Consider the following 23,571-nt stretch of genomic DNA (forward strand, 5'->3'; position numbering starts at 1 on the left):
GCATGAGACAACCTTTTAAAAGGTGAGTTCAAATGGTCCTTCACATGCCTCCCATGCTAGCTAAGGGCCCTAAACCAGCCCCTATGACCCCTCATGACCACCCCCCCTCCCCCCCAGGCCAAGCTATGGCATTTCCATGCCAATTTACCCACAAAGTCCTTACTAACATCTGGGGGCTAGTGCCAAAATTGGGAGAGCTGTCTCACAGACTAGTCCAGAAACAGCCTGACATAGTCATCCTCATGGAATCATGCCTCACAGACAATGTCCCAGACACCACCATCACCATCCCTGGGTATGTCCTGTCCCACCGGCAGGACAGACCCAGCAGAGGTGGCAGCACAGTGGTGTACAGTTGGGAGGGAGTTGCCCTGGGAGTCCTCAACATCGACTCCAGACCCCATGAAGTCTCATGGCATCAGGTCAAACATGGGCAAGGAAACCTTCTGCTGATTACCACGTACCACCCTCCCTCAGCTGATGAATCAGTGCTCCTCCATGTTGAACAACACTTGGAGGAAGTACTGAGGGTGGCAAGGGTGCAGAATGTACTCTGGGTGGGGGACTTCAATGTCTATCACCAAGAGTGGCTCAATAGCACCACAACTGACCGAGCTGGCAGAGTCCTAAATGACATAGCTGCTAGATTGGGTCTGCAGCAGGTGGTGAGGGAACCAACACGAAGGAAATACATACTTGACCTCGCCCTCACCAACCTGCCTGCCGCAGATGCATCTGTCCATGACAGTATCGGTAGGAGTGACCACCGCACAGTCCTTGTGGAGACGAAGTCCCACCTTCACATTGAGGATACCCTCCATCGTGTTGTGTGGCACTATCAACGTGCTAAATGGGATAGATTTCAAACAGACCTAGCAACTCAAGACTGGAAATCCATGAGGCGCTGTGGGCCATCAGCAGCAGCAGAATTGTAATTGAACACAATCTGTAACCTCATGGCCTGGCATATCTCCCACTCTACCACTACCATCAAGCCAGGGGATTAACCCTGGTTCAATGAAGAGTGCAGGAGGGCACGCCAGAAGCAGCAGCAGGCATACCTAAAAATGAGGTGTCAACCTGGTGAAGCTATAACACAGGACTACTTGCATGCCAAAAAGCATAAGCAGCAAGTGATAGACAGAGCTAAGCAATTCCACAACCAATGGATCAGATCTAAGCTCTTCAGTCCTGCCACATCCAGTCGTGAATGGTGGTGGACGATTAAACAACTCACTGGAGGAGGAGGCCCCACAAATATCCCCATCCTCAATGATGGAGGAACCCAGCACAGCAGTGCAAAAGATAAGGCTGAAGCATTTGCAGCAATCTTCAGCCAGAAGTGCCGAATGAATGATCCATCCGGAGGTCCCCAGCATCACAGATGCCAGTCTTCAGCCTATTCGATTCACTCCACGTGATATCAAGAAATGGCTGAAGGCAAGGAATACTGCAAAGGCTATGGGGCCTGACAATATTCCGGCAATAGTACTGAAGACTTGTGCTCCAGAACTTGCCGCGCCCCTAGCCAAGCTGCTCCGGTGCAGCTACAAGACTGGCATCTACCCGGCTATGTGGAAAATTGCCCAGGTATATCCTGTACACAAGAAGAGGACAAGTACAACCTGGCCAATTACCGTCCCATCAGTCTACTCTCCATCATCAGTAAAGAAATGGAAGGGGTCATCAACAGTGCTATCAAGTGGCACTTGCTTAGCATTAAACTGCTCACTGAGCCCTGTTTGGGTTCCGCCAGGGCCACTCAGCTCCTGACCTCATTACAGCCTTGGTTCAGACATGGACAAAATAGCTGAACTCCAGAGGTGAGGTGAGAGTGACTGCCCTTGACATCAAGGCAGCATTTGACCAAGTGTGGCATTAAGGAGCCCTAGCAAAACTGGAGTCAATGGGAATCAGGGGGAACACTGTCCACTGGTTGGAGTCATACCTAGCACAAAGGAAGATGGTTTTGGTTGTTGGAGGTCAGTCATCTCAGCTCCAGGACATCAACACCGGACAGACCAGCCGTGTTGAGGATTGTAAGTGTTTTCAGCCATATCGTGGTGATACTGGCCTGAAGGTTTTGGGCTGCAGTTGGAAGAAGGGTCGAGTTTGGTCAGCTTGACTCAGGCCCACAGTGAACACCAGACAGACCAGACGTGTTTCAGCCACATTGTAGTGATATTGATCTGTGGGTTTTGTGAAGGTTTGGGGTGAAAACTTGGTGTTTTTTGCCTGTACCTTATAACTTGTTTCAGCCATATTTTGGTGATATTGGTCTGAGGGGTTTTTTTTTCTTAAGGTTTCAGGACAGGACGTGGTATTTTGCCTGTGTTTTTGTAAGTTTTAGCTGAGTCATGATGACTGTGTGTCAGGTACTGGGAATAGGTTGATTTAAATTTTGGGTTTTGTACTGTGGGGTTGTGCGTGATTCAATAAAGCAATTGTGAATTATCAGAAGAAACTTTTCTCGCTGGTCATTCTGTTTAAGCCATACACTTGCAAATCTGGTGTCATGAACTTGAGCATGGGGAGGGTCTCTGAGGGAAAAAGGGAACCCCTACACTGGCAAGAAGTTTCACAGGAATCTGAAACATTCACAGAATTAAGTTTCGGCACTTGGTAGTAGAGAACTTGAATATTGCTGAGAAAAGAGACATGCTGTCAAAGCTTTTTGTTTTGCACTCATCAGGACAGACACAAGAATTCTACATTTCAAAGAAATAAATAATTTATACTGCTTGAGAAAAAGAATGCTGATTGGTTGGCAAGTCAGCTATGATTGGTTGAGACATTGCCATGGCGAATTCAGTTTGGGGGGACTCAGTACAAAATATTGTTGATGTGATGAAATCTTACTTCATATCATTTAATTCACCCAATTTCCAAGTATTTTTCAGAAGATCAAGGAGTTGGCTGACTATCATGATATACATTGAAATATTGCAAAACATAGGGCAGAATTTTCTGCCTGTCAGACAGGCGGTGCGGGAGCGGGCAGGCGCGAACCCAATCACCGCCTGTGATCAGGTCAGCACTGCCGTGTTATGTGGGCGGGCCAATTAAGGCCCACCCAGCGTGAATCGTGGCTCCTGAGGACAGCGGGAGTGGGCGGGCGGCAACGGGACTGCAATGACTGCCGGGTCCAATGGTGCCCGGCAGCCTGTTTTATAAGGCTGCTGCAGCCTTTCAAAGGCTGTGAATCATGGCCAGTGGGAGGGCTCCCCAGAGCGCTGCTGCTGAACAGGTCAGGCAGGAGGGTAGGACAGGGGGGGCACTGTGCCCCTCGTTTTTCTGACAATTGCTTTGCTGCCCTCCTCCAGTAGGTGGCAGCACGGCGGGAGGTGCTCGTACTCCAGGACGGGAGGAGGAAGACCCCACCCACATGACCAAACGTGCCTGGGAGGAGGTGGCAGAGATAGTGAGCTCCCACGACATGGTGCATCTGGATCCAGTGTCACAAGCGCTTCAACGACCTGTTGCACACGGGAAGGGTGAGTACCATGTTGGCATTGGTCATTTAACCCAGCAATTAGGCTTTCCCCCCTGGCGCACCCCCCCCCGCCCCCAAGTCTGAGTGCAGTGACTGCATTGAATCATTGACGGCATGTGTCCTTTGCTGGGTGGGCCAGCAGATATTGCCCATGCCGAGGTCACCATGAGAGGGTGGTGAGAGATGGGTTCTGCACCCGCAACATGTGGTACACTGAGACCCACATTACTGTTTTGGGGGCAACCTGGAGGAGCTTCACCTAGGCACAGTGTTGGAACTCCAGGACATGTCAAATTCAGGGTGATGACATGCTGGGAGGGGAGCTTCAAGGTGGCTTGTCCTCTGTGCTCCATGTGCTTGGGCCTCTTTGCTATGGAAGGTTAGATCGTGTGGTGCCTAATGTGATGTAGGCAGCATTTGGCCAAGGGGGTTAGTGGGGGGGGACAGGCCTAACATCTTTGTGTGAGAGTTCGGCAGCAGCGGGGTGAGGAGGCACAGGAGCCCTGCAATGTCCCATTCTGGTTGGGGTGGGCCATCCATGAAGAGAATCCAGGTACAAGTAGCACTAATCAGTTCTCTTCTCTCCTTTTCAGGAGAAGAATGCACATAATGCCGCTGAGCGGGTGAGGACCAGTTGGCGATTCTCAGCCGCTTCGAGCATGAGGCCCTAGATTTGGAGAGGCGCCATGCGCCCAGGTCCACCGGTGTCAGTAAGGCTGGGGTGCCACAGGCAGGGATGTGTGCCCAGCAGTGAGGTCTCCCAATAGCCATGGCAGTGCTGAATGTTCAGTGATTGAAGTTTGCAACATGGCTTGACCATTGCTTATGGAAGGATGAGCGCATAATGATCCGGGGGACAGGGATGCAGATTGACATTGTCTCCACGGTAACTGATCCAATGCCATTGTTCTTCCTTTCAGCATCAGCGGGGTAGGGCCAGAAGGAGGAGCAGCAGGGGCTCCTTTCACACCTGAGGGCCCTGAAGTCACAGACTCACCAGTGTCACACCATCTCTTCCAGGCAGGCACCAGCGCAGACACTAGCACCTCGGTGGGAATTAGAACATTGGCTAGTGTCCCAGGGGCACAGTGGAGAGGGCACTTCACAGTCACTGGAGGAGCTGGCAGAGGCAGAGAGTGCCCTTGGTACCAGCAGTCGGAGGACTGCAGGGGACCAGGCACATGCTCATTTGGTGGCTGATGTTGTGCCTCTGGAGTTGTCCACAATGCAGCAAACACCGGAAATGCGGCAGGGTGTGCAGGAGCATCTGGTAGAGATACAAGAGGCTATGCTTGGCTTGGTGTCCATGGTGGAGGAGTCTATGCGAACTATCGCTGATGCAATGAGCCTCATGGCCAAGCGCCATCCATCCTCCATGGAAAGAGTGGCGACTCTCGTGGAGAGGCTCCTCCAGGAGACCAATCAGGGCTTCCTGGGGATGCGCTCGGACCTGCAAGCCCTCACATCAGCATTTACCTCAGCTGGTCATTGCCAGTGTGGGAGATGATCTGGGCACCAAGTTTCCCAGCTCGGTGCCCATCCATCCATGGTGAGCAGGGAGTTCCAAAGCGGCCTGTCGTCTCTGTGGGCGCCTCTCAGGGCGCTCTGGATGAGGGTGGCAGCTCCTCCGCACCTCTGCCAGTGACCGTTGCATCCGATTAGGCTGCGACGACTGGGGAGATGCCAGCTGTGGAACTGGCAGCTCCCTCCCAGGCGGGGCCAGCACAGGCTCCATGGGCCAGAGGACGGCCGCCTAGGTTATCGTGGCCAACAGGACAGCAGAGTGAGCAGGCTGTCTCAGATGCCACTCCGAGCAAGGGGGCAGCACCAAGGCGTAGCATCCAAAAACGTAAACATAAGGCACCTTAGGCACACCATGGGTTTATCACTGGTGCTTTTGTGTTGGCCTGCAATGAGGTCTTTATAGTTGGTGTGATTTTTAACACCTTTGTCATTTTGTTTTCTTAAGTTCCTTTGGTTGTAATATTAAATTCAGACATGTCACCATGGCTGAGTATGCCTCTTTTCTTCTGCAGGTGGATGGTTACCAATAATGTTATGAGTGATTTGTGGGACATTCAGCTTTATTAACAAGGCCCTTAGTTAATGCTCCTATCCAGGTAGATTTTGCACCTAGGTATCAAGTCTGGAGCCTGCAGCCCAGGCTTATCCTGGTGATCCATATGTGTTGTGCTAGCTGAAGGTTCATTGGATTAAAGCCTCTCAGGTGTCCCTGCCTCCCTGGATTATGCCCAGGTCAGCGTCTACCCCCTCAGCATTTCCCTGTGCATGCTCATCCTCGAACTCAATGCTGGACTCATTGTATGCAGCCACAGCAACTGCGTCCACTGCGTCACCCCTTTCCAGCGCAAAATTGTGGAGAGTGCAGCATGCAACTACTATCACCGAGACATGATCTGGGGGGTACTGGAGTGCGCCCCCTGAGCGGTCCAGGCATCGGAAGCGCATCTTGAGAAGATTGATGGCTCTCTCCACCACAGCCCTTGTGAAGCCATGGCTCCAATTATACTGCTGCTCAGCTTCTGTTCTTGGATGGCAAAGAGGTGTCATGAACCACCTTCTGAGGGGATAACCCTTGTCACCCAGCAGCCATCCATCCAGCCGAGCCGGAGCACTGAAGAGCCCCGTCACCTGGGAGTGTCTGAGGATGTAGGCGAGGGAGCTGCCTGGGTACCTTGCACAGACTTGTAGAATCAGCATCCTGTGATCACACACTATCTGCACGTTCATGGAGTGGAAGCCCTTCCTGTTGACGAAGGCACCGGGTTCACCTGCTGGCGCCTTGATGGCCATATGTGTACAGTCTATTGCACCCTGGACATGGGGGAAGCCAGCAATAGCTGCGAAGCCTTTGGCTCGCTGTGTCTGGCTTGCCTGGTCCGAACAGTAGTGGATGAAGGTCAATGCACTCCTGAACAGAGCATCTGTAACCTGCTTGACACAAGTGTGGACAGCTGATTGGGAGATACTGCAAAGATCACCCACCAGCATCTGGAAGGACCCAGGAGCATAGAAATTGAGGGCAGCTGTGAGCTTTCGAGCCACTGGCATGGAGTGTCCACCCACACAGTTAGTGGAGATCTTAGGCCCAATCATCTGACAGATATAGTTGACTGTCTCCCTTGAGAGACGGAGCTTCCTTTGGCACTGCACCTCAAACATATTGACCTGGCAGCAGGATAGTGGGTCTTCTGCGGCCCCTTCCGCCTTGGACTACCTTTTGGCCCTGCACCCCTTGTGCCTGCACCTGTCCTCCCAAAGGTGGCGCCCCGGAGGCTGAATGTACAGTCCTGGCCTACCCCACCTTCTAGCCCTCCCTTCCTCCTCAGTGGAGGTGCCTCCAGTGGAGAGTTCAGCTCCCATTCCCAGGCTAAGGGAAGGCTTCCTGATACCTGCAGGCCTAAAAAAGATTCCTCACTGCAGAGTGCTGACGTGAAGGTTGTGAGTCCAGACCAAGCTGCTGGTATGCGTTTTGAAGTATTGCAGATCGCACAGGCAAGTATCAGTAACTTTGAAAAATCAATATGTGACAGAGCACACTCGCGACCCCACTGAGCTCTCTTATCCCGCTCATGGATGAGGTTTATACAAATGTGTCCTACCTCCCTGCCCGTTGCGCCCATACGCCAACCCAAAGATCACATGGGTGCCGAAAAATCACCATTGATTGGCGCCTCAAGAGTCTTAAGTGGCCCATTAATTAATGGCTGGTGCGTATCGGATATCATCACGCGCCCGCCCAATGAAATATCACGATGGCACGTGGTGACATCTGGACCCTTGCCTGACATCACTGCTTGTCATTTTACATGTCGGCGCGCAGATCCCGCCCCCGCATGCCAACGGGAAAATTCTGCCCAAAGGGCACGTCCCTTACACAGAAATCCCTCATGCACTACTGTACTTTGAAAGAAAGAAAAACTTATATTTTACAGTGCCTTTCACAGCCTCAGGACGTCCCAAGGCACTGCCAATGAAGAACATTTTGAAGTGTAGTCACTGTTGTAATGCAAGAAATCCAGTTGCCAATTTACACCTGGATCAAGACAACAGCAGTAACTTGCATTTATATTACATATCTAATGCTACAAATAGGCATGTGAAAGCCATAGGACCATAAGACGTAGGAGCAGAAGTAGGCCATTCAGCCCATCGAGTCTCCTCCACCATTCAATGAGATCATGGTTGATCGGATAATCCTTACCTCCACTTTCCTGCCTTTTCCCCTTAACCCTTGATTCTCTTACTGATTAAAAATCTGTCTATCTCAGCCTTGAATATTTTTATACTCCATTCCCTTTGAAATAAAGGCCAACATTCCATTTGCCTTCCCTATTACCTGCTGAACCTGTATGTTAAGTTTTTGTGGTTCATGCGCGAGGACTCCCAAATCCCTCTGTGCTGCTGCTTTCTGCAGTCTTTCTCTATTTAAATAATATTCAGCTCCTTTATTCTTCCTGCCAAAGTGCATAACCTCACATTTTCCCACATTATATTCCATCTGCCACTCACTTAACCTATCTATATCTCTCTGTAGACTCTGTGTCACCCTCTCTACTTGCCTTCTCACCTATTTTTGTGTGATTTTGTGAACTTGGCAATTGTACATTCACTTCCCTCATCTAAGTCATTAATATATATTGTAAATAATTGTGGCCTCAGCACTGATCCCTATCCCAGTTGTTACAGGTTGCCATCTTGAAAATGTCCCCTTTATCCCAACTCTCTGCCTTCTATTAATTAGCCAATCACCTATCCATGCTAATATACTACAACCAAGACCATCTTATTAAGTAGCCTTATGTGCGGCACCTTATCGAATGCCTTTTGGAAAGCCAAATATATTACATCTATTGGTTCCCCTTTATCTATCCTACTTGTTACCTCCTCAAAGGATTCTAATAAATTTGTCAGGCATGGTTTCCCCTTCATGAAGCCATTGCTAACTCTGCTTGATTATAATAAGCATTTCTAAATGCTCTGCTACTACATCCTTTATAATAGACTCTAACATTCTCCCAATGATGGATGTTAAGCTAACTGACCCATACTTGTTTTTTGTTTCCCTCTCTTTTTGAATAAGGGCATTACGTTGGCAGTTTTCCTATCTTCTGGGACTTTTCCAGAATCTAAGGATTTTTGGAAGATTACTACCAGTGCATCCACTATTTGTGCAGCTACTTCCTTTAATATCCTAGAATGCAACCCGTCAGGTCCAGGGGATTTAACGGCCTTTAGCTCCCATTAGTTTCCCTAGTACTTTTTAGTATTTTTGGAATGCTATTAGTGTCTTCCACCGTGAAGCCTGATGCCAAGTATTTATTCAACTCCTCTATCATTTCCTGGTTCCCCATTATTATTTCCCCAGCCTCATTCTCTAAGGGTCCAATGTTCACTTTGGTCTCTCTCTTTCTTTTTGTATATTTACAGAAGCTCTGACTGACCGTTTTTATATTATTTGCTAGTTTACTTGCTACTTTATTTTCTCCCTCTTTATTACTTTTTTGGTCATCTTTTGTTGGCTTTTAAAACTTTCCCAATCCTCTGGCCCAATCTTTGCCACATTGTATGTTTTTTCTTTCAATTTGATACTATCCTTAAATTCCTTGATTAACCATGATTGGTTTATCCCCTTCCTAGAATCCTTCCTGCTCACTGGGATATATCTTTGTTGTGAGTTTTGAAACATTTTTTTAAACGTCTGCCATTGTTCATCAACCATCTTTTCTGATAAACTCCTTTCTCAGTCTACTCTAGCCAACTCTGCCCTCATTCCTTTGTAATTACCCTTATTTAAGTTTAGTACAGTAAGTGTTGTGGTCACTTTGACAAACTGACCACAGGAGTCTCAGGTACAGGTCACAATTGTTTATTTGAGCAATTGCAAGGGGAGAACCATCTCAATGCAGCTTGAGATAGCACTCTACTAAATTACAAGTATTCAATATATTTATACATTACTGGTCACGTACAAGAACAGTTTCCAGATTCTGATCTCGTCAACATATAGGTTTACATTAAACAAACATCTCTGGTAACAAGTACATGCACCGTATGTCCCTATTTGTTTTCACCCAGGCAGAGCCCTCCTACCTAAACTAGGACCATCTGTTCTTCCCCTATCTGTTGAAGAGCACATTTAATCTATGTTATTGCCATCCTCTGACTCCAGTCTAACTCCCAGGGCCTTACTGGTAATTGCAAACCCTGAGAGTGTACAAAGTTTGAGAGTGTATAAGGTTCATCTGGTTGAACTGTTTAATTGTTGATTTACTGATTTGCGCTGGCCTGCCTATAGATTCTAATTTAAGTAATTCATTCCCTTATAATGAATTCTCCCTTACCATAAATTCTCATTTACTTTCTTCCTCCTAACAGTCCTCCCTTTTGGCCCTTGGCCTAGCCCAAGGTAGCCAACTATAGTGGTACTGTCCATCCCTTTACGCACCATCGCCCATTGATGCTGGCCAGTCATCCAGCTTTGGGTTGTAAAGGGTACCGTCAGACCATCTGTATCATCTGGCCATTCAATTCAGGCCTCAGACTTACTAAATTCCTCCTCCTCCTACTAAAACTCCCCCAGCGCCACTTTTTTGTGACTTCCGGGTGCGATGAATCAAGTATGTTAGATATATAATCAATAACAATTGAAGTATAACTAGGGAATGGGAGATAATCCGAATCCAGGAGTTTTTCTGTACATTTGAGCCCCAATTCCACCACCACCTTGTGGAGGACCCTATTTGCTCGATATCCTCTTTAAGGCTCTAACCAATTAATGCTCGGGTAATAAGGGAATTTCATAGGACAACTGATTCAAATACTGTGTCAGGTTATCCTCTCTTGTATATTTTGACCAGTTCCACTTTCCCTGCCCTTGCTGGCGCCTGTGGGTGTAGGCACACTGAATGATTGTGGATGGGGCATATCCGGTTGTTCCTGTATTGGATCTTCTGCTGCCATGTGGTAATACAATATCTCCCATTCCCTGTATATGCAACATGGGTCGGTTCTTTTGCAGCCCATATAGTTTCCATTGTACAGTTTGCTGCTGTTTTAAATCCACACGTCGCTTCCCCCGTCTCATATACCGGATGTGCACATACTACTGCGGTGGCTTCTATGCTACACCCTTCTAATGTGGTGCTAACTGTGTTTCCTTCTATGTCTACTGTGTATGATGGAATATCGTGGTATTTAATATAATAATCCCCCCCGTATAACCCCAATATTTTCTACTCTATATAATGTCCTGCTGGGTGTTGACATGGGTATCACAGGTATTACTAATACAATGCCTATTAGCATATTACTATTCACTATACATTCAACATTCATTCTATATATGCGTGTTAAACCTCTGAACTGGCAACCGGTCAAGTCATGATCCTTGTGTCATGAAAGATTAAATAAATGCTCATTAGTTACCCATAAAGGAACTACCCCTTCATTAATCTGTCTTAAATTCTCTCAGACTTGTTCCAGTTCCCAAGATCCATAGGTGCTGCAAACATTATTTCTGCTTGCTTCATCTGAAATATTTTTTTAATCCCAATCAGTTTATTGATAGTCCCCGCATGACTTTCGAGCTTGGTAGCCAGGCTTTGGATTAACCGTGTCATGTCCTGGTCTGTATTTAATTGGGTGTTATGAATTCCCACTCCTACGATGATTCCCTCAGGTAACTGCATTGCTCTCCTTGTCAGTATTTCAAATGGGGTGAACACGGCGGTCCTGCTTGGGGTAGCCCTAAGGCGCATTGGAATATTGGGATATTCCCTGTCTCTTGAATTGCTTTTGTTATTGATTTTTTTTTGAGTTCTGTTCATCCTTTCCACCATCCCTGAGCTCTGTGGCTGGTAGGGAATGTGGAATTTCTGTTTATATTTAAATCTATACATTTCTTTAATGACCCTTCCTGTGAAATGAGTTCCTTGGTCTGAATCCATCTGGATAGGCACCCTCCACTCCTTCCAATCTACTGTCTCCTGCTGCTGTCCCACGACGGACCTCAATTCCTTAAAACTGCCAACACAACTCTAGAGTGCACCTTCTTATCCTATCTTTCAATGGCTCAGTGTCTTCACTTCCAGTGATGGTTCTCTCTGCGAGCTGCTTAACTCTGTCTGTCATCATAGTGTTAATCCTGTGGCCTTACTTTTTGTAGCTCGCAGGCACATTAATACAATCAGTAATACATCTATTTAGCCTTTTGCCAGCTTTCCCTTTATCTGTATCCATCTTGTGGTAAATTGTTAAGTATTATTTCTCCTTACATTTCAATTTCTGAACTACAGATTCCACATAGTTTTACCTCTAAGTTTTTTTCCCCTGACCATGATCATCCTAAGATTCTCTTGATTTCAGTTTCTCTATTGTCTTGATCGTTTATAATGTTTCCTTGCTCTTTAGGCCATATTAACTATTCCGTGTCAATGAGGATCTCTGTCTCTAGATCTTTGCTTATCTCCCGCTGTGCGTTTCCAATGTCTCAGTTGATGGCCAGATTATCAAATTCACTTCCCTTAAAAAAGTTTGTATATTGTGTCCTCTTTCTCTAACTCTTTCTCCTACTTGCCTCATACCATTTTACACATGCAACAGCTACCATCTTATCTTGTTCAGGTTGCCTGGAGAGACTTTAAAATAAATAAAATATTATCATAACAGTTTTAAAAACAGAAATCAGGCATTGACATGTTCCTTATCTTCTTCTCAAACAACATTTTATTGTCTCAAAAGTAACCCACTAAATTGTGTCTGACCCATTTCTTAGAATTCATTAGATTCAGATTCATTAACTCGGCAAAAATTGGATTTCTGCCAAACTTTGTCAAGGTCTTGAGCTTAGCTTCATATTTTGGGAACAGACTTACAAATACAAAAGCTTGCAGCATTTGAATTAGTGCCAATTGTTGTCAAACCTTTTAAAATGAAAATTCCCTTTTGAGAACTTTATCACGAACTAAACCTCAAAATTTTAAACTTTGTAAGAAATGTAATTTACACAATCAAAATTAAAACTACCTCTTTCTTATGTGCATTGATTTGTATCCAAGTTATAATTCCCATATGTTTAACAACACATTCTTTATCTTAGATAGCATCCTAGTTATTTGAAAGTAATCTTCTAATCTACACTGCACTTTACACCTCAAGCCTTGTCCCAACTTCAAATAACAGTGCTGTTGGGATGCAGATTTCCTTTCATATTTAATTCATCTCTTCAAAAGAAACCCCTTTTATCCATTGGAACCACCTAGACCTTGTGTTTATGCCTTTTGGTTTTCCTACAATCCCTTGAACTTCAGGTAATTTTTTCCCTCAGAATTTTAGAAAACTAACTCGTATGAGTTAATGCAACTCGAATGTATCAATCCCAATCAGCTTGGAAACTGGTGATACTATGCTGCACGGGGGTGGCACAAAGGTCGGTTCATCTAACCCTATTTAACGACTTAAAACTCTCATATTCCAAACGAAACTTCAAATAGCAGTGGGGGAAATAAAGGGATCTTGAAGGCTCCACCTATAGGGACAATCAAACTGACGAAAGCTCACATTTCCCCTGCTACTGCCTGTCAGTGCTTAATAACGCCCCTAGGGGTACCCCCCTTCTCTGTCTCTCTCTCTCTCTCTCAGCACAAGCAGCTCCTGTAGCGGACCTTTCGGGTCCCAGTCAATCCTCCCACATTGTCAGGAAAATCTCGTCATCCCGCATGGGACATTATACACCCCCAATTCATCTCTCCCTCCCTCAAGGCTTCCTTAACTGCCTCCTCAAAGTCTCTGTGCAGGGTTGTCGCCTTCTCTCAATCAGGTAGGTCCCTAGGTTTTGCCCAGTCACCACTTCTAGACTGCAGGGGTAATCTTCCCCAGATATCCCCTGGGCATCTAGCCTTCACCAGTATGCGGGTATCAAGGGGGTGCATTGCATGGAAATCTTGCATTTCCCGCAGTTGGGTCCAAAAGTCTGGGTTGTTATGCTGAGTTTTAAGTCTCAGCAGTTCTTTAAGCAAAACCTGCTTCTCCCCCCGGGCTGAATGGTACATGCTTAACTTTCTCCGTAACCCTCTCAATCTCCTCATCCTCCCCCAATTCCTCAGCCCCCCTTCTCCCTTCGGTTTTTAATTCGCCTTTCCTGACTTTACTTTTCCTAACAGCTACTGCCATAGGGGCCATGGGATTCAACGGGCACAGTGGGGCGGTTGGTTCGTATGAGGGCGGTTTTGCCCCAACTCCATCATAGGTTTCTCCTTCAGAGCACTCCTCCTCGATCAGTATCACTGCAAGCTGCTGCCACTGTTCTGATCTGTCCTGAATCTGACTTTGTTTTTCTCTCTCTAATTGACTGGAATTTAGTATTAATCCGTCTGCACAACTGTAGGTACAGTGTGATAATAACCATCATCCCCTTCTTTTCCTTATCTTTTTCTGCTCTATCCACCACTGTTTTCGTTCTCCGGGGGTTCCCTGTGGGTTCCACCCATCCTTCTGCATTTTTAGTGATTAGTTTTGACTGCTGTTCCGCTCTGAACCTCATAATGGAGTCCGCGGTTCCCCTGTCGAGATCCATAGCACTATTCTGTTTCCCTGATGGCATTCTGTTCCTATTTTCCGTCTATCTCTGCGTGGCACGTTCACACGGTCCTAACAACTTAATTATCTGAGGTATGTGCAGTTTCACTGGGGCCTGTCCTGCGCGGCTTCGGCTAAGGTTATATTTCAAACCGTAACCCGCCAGCACGGCTCCGTCCTCCTCTTCCTGGGTCCTGGCCTCCCTGCGCAGCTTTGGCTAAGGTTATATCACAAACTGTAGCCTGCCATCACGGCTCCACCCTCCTCTTAACTGGGGTCTGACCTGCGCGGCTTCGGCTAAGGTTATATTTCAAACCATAACCCGCCAGCACGGCTCTGCCTCTTATCTCTGGTAATGGTCCGGCCCTCCCTGCGCGGCTTTGGCACCACTAGCCCACCTGCATGGCTCCGCCTCTTACCCCTGGCGCCTCCTATCTCCTGTCCTGAGTCCTCCTCCTGATTCTTTGATATCTGACCTGTTCTCGGGTAGGCTTACTGCACTAACTATGGGTGGTAAATAAATATACTCACCCATTTTGCAGAGCCGTCCCGAGGATCCAATCCGAGTATCCTGCCGACTACGCCAAACTGTTGTGGTCACTTTGACAAACGGACCACAGGAGTCTCAGGGACAGGTCACAATCGTTTATTCGAGCAATTGCAAGGGGAGAACCATCTCAATGCAGCTTGAGATAGCACTCTGCTAAATTACAAGTATTCAACATATTTATACATTATTGGTCATGTACAAGAACAGTTTCCAGATTCTGATCTCGTCAATGTATAGGTTTACATTAAACAGACATCTCTGGTAACAAGTACATGCACCGTATGTCCCTATTTGCTTTCGCCCAGGCAGAGATCTCCTAGCTAAACTAGGACCATCTGTTCTTCCCCTATCTGTTGGAGAGCACACTTAATCTATGTTATTGCCATCCTCTGACTCCAGTCTAACTCCCAGGACCTTGCTGGTGATTGCAAACCCTGAGGGTGTACAAAGTTTGAGAGTGTATAAGGTTCATCTGGTTGAACTGTTTAATTGTTGATTTATTGATTTGCGCTGGCCTGCCTATAGATTCTAATTTAAGTAATTCATTCCCTTAGAATGAGTTCTCCCTTACCATAAATTCTCATTTACTTTCTTCCCCATAACAGTTTCCAACCCAAGTTTCTCACTCTCAAACTGAATGCTAAATTCTACCATGTTAGGGTCACTAGAGGCTTTTTTATTCTGAGATCATTTATTAAACCTGCCTCATTACACATTACCATATCAAAAATAGGCTGACCCCTGGTTGGGTCCACAACATATTGTTCTAGGAAACTGTCCCAAATACACTCTATGAATTCTTCCTCGTGGCTACCTCTGCCAATTTTATTTTCCCAATCTACATGAAGATTAAAGTCACAGATGATTAATGTACTGTATTTTTTACATGCCCTTATTATCTCCTGATTAATTCTCTGTCCTGCAGTATAGCTACTGTTAGGGGGCCTATAGATTACTCCCACCAGTGTCTTCTTCCCCTTGCTATTTCTTACCTCAACCCATATGGATTCTACATTTTCCGATCCAAGATCATTTCTTACTATCGTACTTATTCCATCTTGTACTAACAAAGCTACCCCACCACCCTTTATTTCCTTCCTGTCCTTTCAAAAAGTTAAATATCCCAGAACATTTAGTTTCCAACTTAGATCTCCTTGTAACCATGTCTCCATAATGGCTATAAGATAAAATCCATTAACCTCTAGTTGTGCTGTTAATTCATTTATTTTGTTCCGAATACTACGTGCATTCACGTAAAGAACCATTAATTTTGTCTTTTACCATTTTTTCCCTCTTTGACCCTATTTGCTGCTGCTTTTTTATGTTTGTACACTCTGTCCCTTCCTGTCATACCTTGGGTATCATTGCCTAAATAGCTGCCTTGCACTGCTGCCATATCCTTTTGCTTTGCAAGCCTACGTATCCCCTCCCCCACTCTATTTAGCTTAGAGCCCTCTCTACAGCCCAATTATTCAATTCGCCAGGACACTGGTCCCAGCACAATTCAGATGAAGCCCGTCCCCCCGGAACAGGTCCCCTCTACCCTAGTACTAGTGCCGGTGGCCCATGAACTGAAAACCATTCTTCCCACACCAATCTTTGAGCTTTACATTTAACTCCTTGACTTTATTTACCCTATGCCAGTTTGCCCATGGCTCAGGTAATAATGCCAAGATTATTACCTTTGAGGTTCTGTTTTTAATTTAGCTCCTAACTGTTCAAATTCTTTCAGCAGAACCTCCTTCCTAGTCCTATAAATCTCATTGGTACCAACATGGATGATGACAACTGGATCCCCCCTCCCAATCCAAGTTGCTCTCCAACCCTGAGGAGATGTCCTTAATCCTGGCACCGGGCAGGCAACACAGCCTTCAGGACTCACGCTTATGGCTGCAGAGAACACTATCTAGCTCCCTAATTATACTGACCCCTACTGCTACTACATTCCTAATTCCTCTCCCACTTGAATGGCTCCATGTACCGCGGTGCCGTGGTCAGTTCACTCATCCTCCCTGCAGTCCCCGCTCTTGTCCACACAGCTTGCAAGAACCTCATAGCTGTTGGACAGTTGCAGGGGCCAAGGCTCCTCGCACGCTACCCCCTGGTCCTCATATCTGCTTCACCTGCAGTCACACCCTCTTACCCCTGATCACAGACCAAATTTGAATTACCTAATCTGAGGGGTGTGACTGCCTCCTGGAGCAAAGTGTCCAGGTAACTTTCCCCCTCCCTGATGTGGCACAATGTCTGCAGCTCAGACTCCAGCTCCTTAACTCAGATCCAAAGTTCCTCGAGCTACAAACACTTACTACAGATGTGTTCGCTCTGGATCACCTTGATGTCCAGCAGTTCCCACATGCTGCAGCAGCAACACACCACCCGTCCTGCCATCGCTATCATATTTTGTTTAATTAATTAATTAATTATTCTACTATACCTGTTCTTTACACTTGAAGAATCCCCCACTCTTTACACTTTATTGGAATTTTTTTTACACATCAGTATTGATCTTATACTTAACAAGCTACTTTTAAGAAAAAAAACTAGACACCTAAACACAAACTAAAGACGTTACTTTTAGCTTAAAGACTAGAAATACTCACCAATCCTACTATCAATCAGCTGCTTTCCCTGCACTTACCCCTGTCTCTCTCCACACTCTTTAATAGCCTCTTGTCTCTCTCTCTCTCCGTGCTTTTTAATAGTCTCTCATCTCTTGTTACGCTCTTTAATGGTCTCTTGCCTCTCTCTCCGCACTCTTTAATGGACTCTCGTCTCTCTCAGCGCTTTTTAATGAACTCTCGTCTCTCTCTCCATGCTCTTTAATGAACTATCGTCTCTCTCTCTCCATGCTCTTTAATGGTCTCTCACCTCTAAAATTGACATCAAGCCAGGAAGAGAAAATTAAAAGAGATGTTGGAAAGCTTGGTCAAAGATGGGCTTTGAAAAGGTTTTTAAATACTTAATGAGTGGTTTGTATCGGTATTTACCAAGAAGGGGGATGTTGGCAAAATATTGGTAGAAGTGGAGGTGGTAAAGATAATGGAAGGGGTGAAACTAATAGGCAGGATGTACTGGAAATGCTTAGAATAGATAAGTTGCCTCATCTAGATAGCTTGCATCCCAGCTTGCTAAAGAAAGTGGGGGTGGGGTAAGAGCAACGGCTTGCTATAAATTTCCCTAGATATGAGGGAGATACCTAAGAATTGAGAGTAGTAAATGAGGCACTGTTGTTAATGAAAGGGTGTAAGAACATTCCCAGTAGCTACAGGCTGGTCAGTTTAACAACAGTGGTAGGTAAGGTTTAGGAAACAATTATCAGGGGAAAAAATCAAAAGGCACTTGGAGAGGTTTGAGTTAATTAGGAAAGCCAAGATCGATTTGACTAATTTGATTAATGTGACTCATCTAATTGAACTTTTTGATGAAGTAACAGAGAAGATTGATGAATGGAATGCAGTGGATGTTGTCTATGTGAATTTTAAGGAAGTATTTGACAAGATATCACATAAAAAGCTGGTTCACACAATTGAGACTCATGAAATAGGAAGGTCAGTGTCAGCTTGACAGAAAACAGCAAGTATTGGTAATTATTTTTCAGACTGGAGTGGTCCTATGCTGACGGTGAGGTCAGTGGTGCTCTACCAAGTGAGGGTCCAGCAGTGCAACATCCATCAGACAACCATGCTGTGAGTGATGTGTCCTGTTTCACAAGCCATTGCCATGCACTAATTATTTCCCCTTGCTACCACAGGTACCTCTGGGAAACAGCTGACAGGGTCCACGACCCAGGGCCTCCAATAAAGCCCTGAAGAAACCTCTGAAGAGGAATCTGGAAGCACCCTCATTGAAGTCCCGTCACTGTGCTCATTCACGCCCTCCACCAGCGCAGAGACACACACCTCGGTGGCACCTAGATTTAGAATAGCCTCGGGATCACAATTTGGTAAGCACATCGCACTGTCTGATCGACAGCAGGTGGCAGCAGGGACTTCCCAAGTCTCCGGCACTTGGAGAACTGCTGGAGGCCAGAAATTTGCTGAGTCCGAGTCAGATGACGAGCCTCTGGACTCGGTCATGTCACAGTTGCTGCAGTTGCAAAGGCAAGCTCGGGAACATCAGGAAGAGATGTCTGCTGCACTGCTCAGATTGCAAGACATGATGGAGGAGTCCATCCACCTTCAGGCTGAGGTGATAGCGCTGGCAGGCCAATGCACTGAGGACAACACTGGTAGGATAGCAGCCGCCATGGGGACCTTAGTCCAAGATGTTGCTCTTGCACTGCTGCGCGGGCTCGACTTCATCACTGATGCCATAGTTGGCCTCCAACAGTGTGTATGCGAGAGGGGTGCGGGACAGCTCGATCTCATTCCAGCTACCCCTTCTCCCCAGGGAGTCAGCCAGGGGCCCATAGGGAGGAGGATCAGCAGGTGTACCCCTCGGGGTTATCCATCCAGGTGATTCCGGGAATGTCCGGCCCATCCAAATCCCTCTTCCTGTGACCTCAGCAGCTCCAGCTCCACAGGCCGAGGAGAGTGCCACTGCCACATAGCAGGACCCCAAAAGCAGGCCGGGGCCCTCCAAGTCTCAGCCCTCCAGGGGACGCCCACCAAAGTCATCGTAGACAGAGCATTGCAGTCAGCGGGCTGCCTCCACCTCCGCTGTGGATGTCCGGAGAGCACCAAGAAGTAGCGGCAAGATTAGGAAGGTTAAGAAGATGGAGTTTTACAGTCTGGGCACGGGTGTTGATCACGTGTACACACTGTTCACTATTGTCAATAATCTCCCAAGAATGTGTTCCTGCCTATGGCTTCTTGTTCTGATGAGCAGTGTCTGTGTCATTCACATGAGACCTTTCAGCACAAGATAAAGGCAAGTGCCTCAGTCCAGGGCTTCTTCCCTGTGCTTTGTGCAGCCTTCAGACCAAAGTGATGGTCCAGCCTCACACTCCCTAAACACATTACTAATGTCTGCACCTCGACGGGCAGGTGTCACAGAGTTCCGTCATTCTCTGTGTGCTCTCAACACCTTGAATGTGGGGCTGGCCCCCATCTCTTCAGCATCTGTGACCAGTGACACTGTGCTCCTGAAGGGGTCAGGTGTTGAAGGCTGTGTCTCCATGATATGACCCTGATCACAGAGCACAAGTGAGCTGCCCTCAGTCAGACAGGAGTCAGACATTCTCAGAGGCTATGTGAAGATCTATGGAGTGTTCTCACTGCATGACATCATCATCCTTCTGCAATCAAGTGACTACTGCACCTCCATGACAGGAGCATTTTCACAGACAGTGTGCGCGCTGCCATAAGCCAGACTGGAGTCAAGCAGTCATAGATGCAATGTGAGGATCTATGGGGTCTCCTCACTGCATGTCGTCATCATCCTCTATAAACCTAGCAGCCATGGGGGCCTCCCAAGCACGTCTGCCTCATCTGGCCAGTGCGAGGGCCTCATCCCCATCATCGCCGCCTTCGAGGACCTCCTCACCCTCCTCCCCGTCAGTATCTTCCTCATCGGAGGAGACCTCCGTCTCCTCCTCAGCCAGCTCCTCTCCCAATTGCAGCGCCAGGTTGTAAAGGCTGCAGCAGATGATGACGATGCGTGACATCCTCTCTGGACTATATTGCAGGGCTCCACCAGACCGGTCCAGGCACCAGAACCTCATTTTCAGCAACCTGATGGTTTGCTCCACCAAGTTGCGAATTGCAGCATGAGCCTCATTATACCTTCATTCTGCTGCAGTCTGAGGCCGCCGCATGGGTGTCACCAGCTACATCCTCTGCGGGTAACCCTTGTCCCCGATGAGCTATCCCTGCAGCTTCTGTTGACCCTGGAAAGGTCAGGGATCTGTGACTGACTAAGAATGTAGGAGTCATATACACTCCCTGGAAATGTGTGTAGACCTGCAGGATGCATTTGTGGTGGTCGCACACAAGCTGCACATTGAACTGAAAGGAGCCACTTGCATAGAAATTGAGCTAGTTGACTGTGTGCTGTGATGGAGATCTGAGCACCATGTGAGTGCAGTCAATGGCACCCTGCACCTGTGGGAAACCTGAGATCTGGGCAAATCCAATCGCTCTTGCATCCTGGCTGTCCTGGTCCTGGGCAAAATGCACAAAGTTGTGTGCCGTTGCGAAGATGGCATCTGATGAATTTGTGGGTGGAGGCCTGTGTTATCCCACAGAGGTCCCCTGTGGAGCCCTGAAAGGAACCACCAGTGTAGAACTTGAGCGCCAACCGGTCACTTTCATGGCCACTGGCAGTGGAAGCCCTCTATGTCCCCATGGCACCAAATCCTGCAGTAGTTGACAGATGTGACCGACCAGTTCCCTAGACTTGTGCAGTCTTCGGCGACACTGGTTCTAGGTCAACTGCAGGAATGAAAGGCAGCATCTATAGATCCTGGGACACATTGAGCGCTGACCGGCGATGGCTCGCAGTGGCTCTTCAGCGGCGTGTGCGGGAGCCTCAGCTGCCCCTTCTTCGTGAGGGTACTGCTCCTCCCTTTGTGCAGCCAGGTGCCTCAGTTGCTCTCTTCTCTGTCATCTTTGCTCTCTGTGCTTCACAAGGAATTCAGCTGGTTCACCAGGCTCTATGCTGGTGATCTACTCCTCCTGCAGGATGAAAGAGAGAGACATTGCAGGATGAAAGAGAGAGACATATGGGTTAACATGGGTATAATAAGAACCAGATCCAGCATGATGCCACCACCAAACACATCTTCCCTTCACCCCCCTTGACGGCATTCCGTAGGGATCGTTCCCTCCGGGACACCCTGGTCCACTCCTCCATCACCCCCTACTCCTCAACCCCCACTTATGGCACCTCCCCATGCCCACGCAGAAGATGCAACACCTGCCCCTTCACTTCCTCTCTCCTCACCGTCCAAGGGCCCAAACACTCCTTTCAAGTGAAGCAGCATTTCACTTGCATTTCCCCTAACTTAGTCTACTGCATTCGTTGCTCCCAATGCGGTCTCCTCTACATTGGAGAGACCAAACGCAAACTGGGCGACCGTTTTGCGGAACATCTGCGGTCTGTCCGCAAGAAAGACCCAAACCTCCCTGTCGCTTGCCATTTTAACACTCCACCCTGTTCTCTTGCCAACATGTCTGTCCTTGGCTTGCTGCATTGTTCCAGTGAAGCCCAACGCAAACTGGAGGAACAGCACCTCATCTTCCGACTAGGCACTTTACAGCCCTCTGGGCTGAATATTGAATTCAACAACTTTAGATCTTAAACTCCCCCTCCCCCCATCCCCACCTCGTTTCTTTTCCCCCCCACCCGCTTTTTTTTTTCAATAATTTATATAGATTCTTCTTTCCCCACCTATTTCCATTATTTTTAAATCTAAAACTAAAACCTTTAGTCTTTCCACCCCACCCCCACTAGAGCTGTACTTTGAATATCCTGTTTTCCATTCTTAATTAGCACTTTTCTCAGACAAAGACCACCACCTTCAACACCTCTTTGACCCTTTTGTCTGTGACATCTTTTGATTATTATCTGCTCACACCACACCCTCAATGTCTCTCTCCCACCTCCCCCCCCCCACCCACCTTAAACCAATTTATATTTATCCCTTGTTGAAACTATGCTGCAGTTCTGCCGAAGGGCCATGAAGGCTCGAAACGTTGACTGATTTCTTCTCCGCCGATGCTGCCAGACTTGCTGAGTTTTTCCAGGTAATTCTGTTTTTGTTTTGTTTTATAATAAGAACCCTTCCTGGTTAAGTGTGAAGGCACCTTAATTCATCCCGGGGAGTGCTGGCCACCGCTTGGATGGCCAGAGATTAGTGTGCTGCATGGCTGCCCGAAACCCCACTCACCTCCACCCCACTCCACCTGACCGATTAGCAGTAGCTCTGCCCATTGGACTGCATGCTGTGCTCTCAGCTCAGGTGCAGGCATTCTCCTAACCTGCACTGCAAAGCTGCACTGTTAGCTTGAACCATGGGACACTGGTCCAAACCAGAATGCAGACATTGAAAGGGGCTGTGAGCACCTCCATTAGTGACTGGTCCATGGCCAGCTTTAGCAAGGAGATTATACAACGTGTGCAGTTATCCAATTGTTCTGCAGTCCACTAAAACACTCATTACTTTACAGTCTGTGCTCGACGGTTGAAAAGCTCTGGAGCACTTGGTGGCACTTTGATGCCCTTTGCATTGCTTGAGTGGGCAGATAAGCTAGAAGCCCAACTCCAATCATATCAATGGCTGTGCCTGAACTCTCTCAGTTACAGAGGAATGGTCACTTTATATAAGGTGCACCTAATGCGTGACCGCTTCCCTCACCCACCCTACTCCACCCCACCCCCCAACCCCGAAGGCTGGTGCGCTACATTCAACTGCAAGGCAGCCCTTGAACCCCCAAGTCACCTCAACCGCAAGACAGCCCATGCCCCCCACAAGTCACTCAATTGCAAGGTGGCCATTGACCCCACCCACCCGCCCGGTCACCTCAACCACAAGGCAGCCCTTGACCACCCACCCCAAATGCGAATCAAGCTTGAATTCCAACAGGTGACCCTGGCAAGCGCTGCACATCATTGCTGTGTACTCACCTCCCAGTTCCCCTCAAAGTGCAGCCCGCCAAGTGCACACCTTTTATGTGCTGTTGCAAAACATGTCAGCGTGCTTTCTCACCGTCGTGAGACTGATCGCACCATATTATCCACTCACGCCACTGAATACGCCGGACACCGGCAGGCACAGAAAATCCCAACCTTTGTTTTCCGTTCTCCAGTTCAAACATCCAACTTGTAGGCCAAGCAGTTCCACTGAAATAAAGTCACGCAGTTTACACAGCTAAGGCACACCCTGTTGGTCATTAGTCTCAAAACATGTCTCTGTTCACATGAGTTCTTTGTCAATACAGAAATGATGCACTATTCTTGAGTTGAGGAGTGCAGCCCCTTTACCACA

At 47.4% G+C, this 23,571-nt stretch overlaps 1 protein-coding gene across 2 annotated transcripts in view; it reads right to left on the reverse strand.

Moving 5' to 3' along the window:
• cfap210 (cilia and flagella associated protein 210) overlaps positions 1-23,571 on the reverse strand; it is a 109,170-nt gene that overhangs the window by 84,137 nt on the left and 1,462 nt on the right. The gene's annotated exons all lie outside the window — the stretch shown is intronic.

This window comes from Cetorhinus maximus, chromosome 11 (genome assembly GCF_964194155.1).
Source record: "Cetorhinus maximus chromosome 11, sCetMax3.hap1.1, whole genome shotgun sequence".
NCBI lineage: Eukaryota > Metazoa > Chordata > Chondrichthyes > Lamniformes > Cetorhinidae > Cetorhinus > Cetorhinus maximus.